The sequence below is a fragment of the Cherax quadricarinatus genome, chromosome 78 (genome assembly GCF_038502225.1).
Source record: "Cherax quadricarinatus isolate ZL_2023a chromosome 78, ASM3850222v1, whole genome shotgun sequence".
Taxonomy (NCBI): Eukaryota; Metazoa; Arthropoda; class Malacostraca; order Decapoda; family Parastacidae; genus Cherax; species Cherax quadricarinatus.
In genome coordinates this window covers 20,749,911-20,757,493 of record NC_091369.1, presented here as the reverse complement: position 1 = coordinate 20,757,493, position 7,583 = coordinate 20,749,911, and the positions used below count along the sequence as shown (strand labels likewise).

General features: G+C 33.4%; 1 pseudogene; it reads right to left on the bottom strand.

Annotated features, from left to right (window-relative positions):
* Nucleotides 1–5,782: 5,782 nt before the first annotated feature.
* On the bottom strand, nucleotides 5,783–6,966 carry LOC128701489 (dnaJ protein homolog 1-like; annotated as a pseudogene).
* Between the last annotated feature and the right edge of the window lie 617 nt (nucleotides 6,967–7,583).

Sequence of the window (7,583 nt, the reverse complement as noted above, 5' to 3'; positions counted from 1 at the left end):
AGTCTGTTCTTTAGACATTTAACAAAGTGATTGATACATTCCTCTTTTTCAACTTTTACACCTGGATATGGACCCTTACCATCGTTGAGGCCAACAATTGCTTTATGTATGTTGCTATCACATCACACACAATTGTTTTGTATCTCAATTTATTTTCAATTGATCGCTGCCACATCATTACCGCTGCTTCATTTTCCATCTTTGCAAAGGATTCTTTATGGTTTATGTTGCATTCAAGTTCGTGTCTTTTGCGAAAGTTTTTATATTCCTCATTAGTTATTTTTTTTCCATCAACTATCCATAGAAGAACACATATTACAGAAATTGCTAAAAATTTGATAATCAACCACTAATTTTGTCAAGGTATCTATAACTACACCAATGCCTATATTTGAGTTATGTCTACTTATTTCTCCTATGCGCCATATTCCGTCATATATTACATCAATGTCAAGAATTTTTGCATCATCTGGTACAATGCTCAGTTTGCAATATTCTCGAACAATAATGTCCTTAGATTCAGCAAGTATTTTCTTACATGACTCAATAGATCTTTCTGTTATCATAGATTCATATTTATTGTATGTCTCCAGACTGATATATGGCAAAGTACACACTGCATTTCTACGAATAAATGCACGATATCCCTGACCTGCTAACAGTTCCCCATACACCATCCTACCAGTTACAACATTCATTTTTTTGTACTTTTTGAGTGGTTTTTTTTCCCAACTTATAGTGACACTTCTTACATTCTAGAAAAAAAGTGCTCTCTAGATGTTGTTCATAATATACAGTCTTCATATTTGCAACACAACACTTAGGGCAAAGTACTTTCGATAAGACATTAATAAATAATTTTCTAGTATCAAAAATCATCATCAAATTCTTACCAGTAATACTAGGATCTATAGTCTCAAATGATAACTCTCTCTTTGTGGCACTTGACACCCCAACAGGTGCAAGTGTTGACACTGGAATATCACTCACAACACTATTATAAATATCAGTAGTGGCCATGGAGCTGTTGGCCACATCTGGGGTGGCAGTGGAAGTACTGGCTGCAGGAGATGTGGTAATGGAGATGCTGGCCATAGATGTGACACCTCTTTTGGTCTTTGATTCTTTTGGTTGGCCAACTGAATGTCATATTTTAAATCTGTCTATTTTTCCTTTATTATCAATATCAGTGGTGGCCATGGAACTGTTGGCCACATCTGGGGTGGCACTGGAAGTACTGGCCATAGGAGATGTGGTAATGGAGATGCCAGCCTCAATATCAGTGGTGGCCATAGAACTGTTGGCCACATCTGGGGTTGCAGTGGAAGTACTGGCTACAGGAGATGTGGTGATGCTGGCCACAGATGTGATACCTCTTTTGGTCTTCGATCTTTTTGGTTGGCTAAGAGTTTTTAGACCACTACTTATTAGTATTTCAAGATCTTTCAGATTATCTAAAAAGTGAAAATCATCCAAAAACTCTATCAATTCTTGTTCATTCAATTTTCCTATTTCTTCCAGTCTTCTTCCTATTTCATCCAGTCATCCTTTTAAATTAATAAGCTTTTTCAATTTTTCCCGTCTAATCCTCCTATCTTGTGGATCCATGTTGAATTGTCTAAACCTAACTTACCTAACTTATATACATACTTCTCCTTTTACTCCTCCCTTCAAGGGGAGGAGCTTTGAGGCCCACTTTTCCTTTTACTCCTCCTTCAAGGGGAGGAGCTTGGATAAACACATTTCCTTTTACTCCCTCTTTTTTCAAGTAGAGTTTTACAATTACTGGCCACATCTGGAGTGACCACGTAAATCTGAGATAACCAAGGATGGGCTAACCACTTCTGGAGAAGCCCGTTATGTCTGTTATGGTCAAGGAGGTGTTATTAGGTATAATTTACCTTATATATTGATGAAGCTTAATTAGGTGAATTACATACTTTTTTTTCATTTTTTATTTTTTATTTCACATTTCCATAAATTTAATTAACATTCCAGGATATTTTAACATGGAGAGGGCCAACCACTTCTGAATATGCTGTTATGGTCAAGGTGGTGTTATTAGGTATCATGATACAAAAAATACATTAATCATCATGAAGCCATACATTCACAGGAAAGAGATGACTAAAATCACTAACTGGAGATACAGTATATCCATCTTTTTTAAGAAAAGTTCTAAGTATAGTTCTAAAATTTTGCTTTGTCCTAAAATTATGAAAATGACCACTTTTGGGATGGAAGAAAAGTAAATTATCAGGATTATAGGTAAAATATATATCCCCTCAACCATAAAAGTCAAAATCATCATCTCCATTACAAACTGCTGTCATTTCCACAAAAATGTGAGAATTCTTGTAAGCCATAGATGACATTTTTTTACTCCACATATACCTCAATGCACCACTCACCTATTTTCCCTCATCAATTCTACGACTAACCTAATCCTTCATAAATATATTCCTACATATTCCTACAATGCACCACTAATTCATAAAAAGTGTCATCATCCTTTTCAAGATAAAAGATGTGATACAGACGGTCAATTTTCTCTAAAACCACTTTGAAGTTTTAAAGTCTAGTTGTGAAAAATATTCCTGTTCAAAAGGTGAAGTATCATGCTTAAATAAACTCTGATGTTCAAGAGCCTTACCCACCATCTTCTCAATTTCAGAAACGGTTTTTACTTCTTCAATTAGAGATTTAAAACCTCTTGGTATTTCTTCCACAAAACCTTCAGAATCATCAGAATCCATAATTCCACTATCATCTGAAAAGTTATTCAATTCTTCTTCCCGTTGTCCTTGTAGATTCATTCTTCCTTGTGGGTCTAAATTTTCAAGTTCTTCCAGTCATCCTTGTCCTTGAAGTTGTTCAAGTTCAAGTTCTTCCAGTCGTTCTTGTAGATTCATTTTTCCTTGTGAGTTCAAATTTCCGATCTCTCTTCAATTGTCCTGTTTCTTCCAGTTGTTCTTATTTTGGTTCCATGTAGAGTTTCTTCTGACTGAAGCTAACTTTATATACTCGAACGAGTTATCCAATTCTTCCTGTCGTGCTTGTAGGTTCATTCTTTCTTGTGTGTCCAAATTTTCAAGTTCTTTCAGTCGTCCTTTCCTTGAAATTGTTCAAGTTAGCTATTCCAATCGTCCTTGTCGTCCTTGTCCTTGAAGTCGTTCTTCCTGTCGTCCTTGCTTCCAGGTGTTCTTGTTGTGGTTCTATATGGAGTTTTGAATCTCTTCTGACTGAAGCTAACTTTATATACTCGTGCGAGTTTCAAAGGGGAGGAGCTTCAAGGGGGAGTGGTTTAATAAACCATAAACTGTTTCTTCTTCAAGGGATTTTTTCAAAAGCTTCAGTAAATAAAATACGTCTTCATCCATCTTCAACTCCTTCAAAGCCTTTATACCCTTTAATATATTAAATACTGTTTCATCTTCCAAACAATGCATTTGGCACACGTAGTCAATTAACTCTGAAAAGGGTAAGTTGTTTTGACTTTTTTTTAATTCTACCTCTGACAATAACAATTGAGATTGATTTTTTGTCGTCTCAAGAATTTTTATACTACTACTTAGTACTTTATCAGGATCTGAAATATGAAAATTATCCAAAAAGTCCATCAGTTCTAGTTCATTCAGACTTCTTATTTGTTCAAATTGTCCTTGTAAATTAATTCTTCCTTCTGGGTCTACAAGTTTTTCCAGTCTAATCCTATCTTGTAGGTCCATGCTGTATTAGGAAGATTACTAACTGAATCTAACTTTGGTATCCATTTATATATACCACATACCACACACCACATTTCCTTTCACTCCTCCTTCAAGGGGAGGGGCTAGATACACACATTTTACTCCTCCATTAAATGGAGTAGCTTGATACACACATTTTACTCCTCCTTCAAGGGGAGGAGCTTAGATTAGTATAATTTTCTTGTAAAAGTGAATTTCTAAGCAGAGTTTTATAATTTTTCTTTATCCTGAAGTCATTTTCATGTAAATAGACTTTATGGATAAGTAGATTATTAGGGAAATTGGTAATTAATATTTCACTTTCATATTCACCTTTATAAGAAGCTGCTGTCATTTCCACGAAAACATGAGAATTCTTGTAAGCCATACACACCACTAATTCATAAAAACAGCATTTATTTTTATTGACAAAGATGTGGTACAGGCAGCCAACCTTATCTAAATCCACCTTGAAGTTTTCTAATTCCTCTAAATGCCAATATTCATTTTCATAAATTGAAACTTCATGTTTAAACATATTCTGATATTTAAGAGCATTACCCACCATTTTCTCAATTTCAGAAACTGTACTTACTTCTGTAATTAAAGATTTAATATTTCTTGGTATTTCTTCAAAACCTTCTACAGAATCTGAAATACCGCTATCATTATCACTATTATCTGAAAAGTGAAGATTATCATCCAAAATCTCCATCTGTTCCAATTCATCCAGTTGTCCTATTTCTTCCAGTCTTCCTTGTAGATTCATTATTCCTTGTAGGTCCAATTGTTCTAAATCTTCCAATAATCCTTGTAGATTCATCCTTCCTTGTGGGTCCTTATGTCCTAGTTCTTCTAGTATTTCTTGTAAGTCTAAACATTCTATGGAGAGAGGTTCCATTTTAGATAAATGTGGAGTTAAGGAAGATAAGTTAACCCTTCTAAATCCCTTCTGACAGAACTTAACTTTATATAGCATATATTTCCTCACTCCTCCTCCTCCTCCTCCTCCAATTTTCCTAACTTCAAGGGGAAGAGTTTCAAAAACTTGTAGAATAGTTTAGAATATTTTGTCGACTGGTGTGTCTACACATAATTTTAATTATTCTTACTATTTCAACAGGAGGAGCTTAGATATCTATCTGTTTTTCCAACCTTCATTTAAAACCTTAGATGAGAAATATATGTAATAGAGTCTAGAAAGTTTTGTAGGTTACATTTCAAAACTTTAAATGGAGTTAGGTAGAGTTATAATGTTTTTCGATGGTTACATTGGTATAGCACACAATTTTTATTCAACACACTAATAACAAAACTTAGTCTTCATTGTCACAAGTTGTGTCATGTCATTTTCACAAAAACATCACAGTTTTATACCTTACGAAAAATAATAATTTTTTATTTTTAGTAGTAATAGCTAATTTTCTAGACACAAATCCATTTCAAAAAGGTTTTTCAAGATGATATAATTACTTCTTCCTTTATCTCAGTTTTTGTAATCTTCTTTAGCCATACTAATGTCAATGTATTCATTAAAATTCTCTGTTACAATACTAGGAAGAAGAGTCTTTGGATAATAGTTAAGTTTGATTTTGAGGTCTATAATAAACTTATTTTTTCCCTCATATGGTAGTATATTGTACCCTTCTTCTTGAAGTGAACTAAGGATAAGGTCTTTATATTATAATTATTAGTTCCTGTGGTATATAAAAAGATGTTTGGATTGAAAGTAATGTACATATACTGCTGCCCTTGCCCTTCTCTATTGTTACTCATAAAATTGCATTTTGCAGACATCTCGACAAAAGCATGACTGTGGTGGTGGTGTTGTTGACTGTTTTCCTCGTACACCATTCGTACCACTAATTCACAGTAAACTATCTCTTCTTCTTCATCTGTATAGATATAAATGTGATATAGGCAATCCACTCTTTCCATATCCACTTCAAAACTTTCCAATTCTCCGTCTTTCCAAAACTTCCTTTCACAAGGAGAAGTTCGACGTTCAAGAAAATACTAATGATGACAGAGAGCATGACCCATTTCTTCTTCAATGCCAGAAATTGACTTGAAATAATCTTCGATCATCATCTGATCCATTAATATTATTTTTTGTTATAAAGCTATGCTAAAAAGCCAATTTTTAACCCACTGGTCTTACTGATTTTCAAACTTATTTGTGGTGTGTCTAATAACCCAGTAGAAAGTATTTATACTCTTAGGAAATATAGGGATTAATTCAAAGTTTTTTTATTTTTTATTTTATTTTAAAATTTATATATTAGAAAAAAATTGCTTAAAGAATTTTAGAGAGAATTTTTTTTGTACTATCAATCAAAATGGAAGGGAACTGAATATCAAAATTAATGATAATGTCCCCTTTCTTATTAAAATCTTTAGAGTAGGGTAATCTATAACCTTGAAGACACTTCGTCATTTGTGGTCATACAATATCGTTACTTAAATTTAAGGTAACTTTCTCATTGGTTAGGGTAGGAATTTCTACTTGGGTACCACACAAGTCATCACGTAGTGTCAATTTAGCTGTGTACTGAAGGTTAACACAATCACGTTTAAAATACTGATGAGGTTTATCTCTGACTAAAAAGATAATATCTTCAGGATTTTTGCCAGGAAACTTATTGCCCTCACGTTAAAAAATAATCTAAGTGCCATTTTTCATCCCTGGATTAATATCTATGATTAAGATCTTTTCTTCATAACAGTTATTGTTTCTTTTAATAATCTTGATTTTCTTTGTAACACCCTTGTAAACTTCTTCCAAGGTAACATAAAGGTCTAAATCTTTGGTAGACACAAGAATTGATTGTTCTGACATATTTCTAGAAGTAGTAATTTCATCAATTTCCATTTTTTCATTCATAGTACTTGAAAATGAGTTGACAGGAAAAGGAACTGGAAGGGATGTTAAGTCTCTATCTTTCTTTGTGAATCCAAAGGCTGTTAATGTCTCTTGGTAATTACTTTGACTTGGACTTTTGTTCTGAGATTTAAAAATATCAGAAGGGTTACTGCTGTTATTGTTGAAGTTAAAAGTTTCTTGGTAATGACTCTTGTTGTCCTGAGGTTTGGAAAATTCAGAAGACTTGTTGAAGCTGAAGGAATACCATCTGCTTCCACTTATGTGTTTATCCATCATAAAAAAATTAGAATCTACAACTCCTGTTAAAAAAGTAGAAAAGGATCACTAGCACCAATGAATTTTTGGAAAATAGTTATAGGATCTCACGAGAAAGTATACCTAAAGTGTAGTCCATCTCCATGACCACTAGCACTAGGCATTCCTTCTCCTCTCTTAAGTCCTTTCTCGCCGTACATATCATATATTTTTCTCTTCATTTTGTCACTCAATACTTCATAGGCTTCTGCTATATCTTTAAATTTTTCTTCTGCAAAAAAAGACTTGTTTTTGTCGGGGTGGTACATGAGTGCCATTTTCCTATAAGCTTTCTTAATATCTTCATCAGTAGCCTTTTTCTCAAGACCAAGAATTTTATAATAGTCCTTTCCCATCTTGCCTGGCAACTGTTCTGTTGAATTTGGAATGAAACAAACTTCTTTTATATGGTTTAACTTCACGTAAACAATTTTTTTTATTAAATAATCACCCCGAGTTACACATTTCTTGAGATAATAAATATAGGCTGTACTACTCATTAGTGTTATCAACACCACTACTCCCAAAACTGCTAGTAATGGTGTCTGGTCACTTATCTTTGTCTTTATACTTGGAAAACTTTGCTATTTACAATTCTTACATTTAATCAACTCTATAGTAGCATTGCTTACAATTTTAATTTTATCTATATATGGAATTTTTTGTATATCAATAAT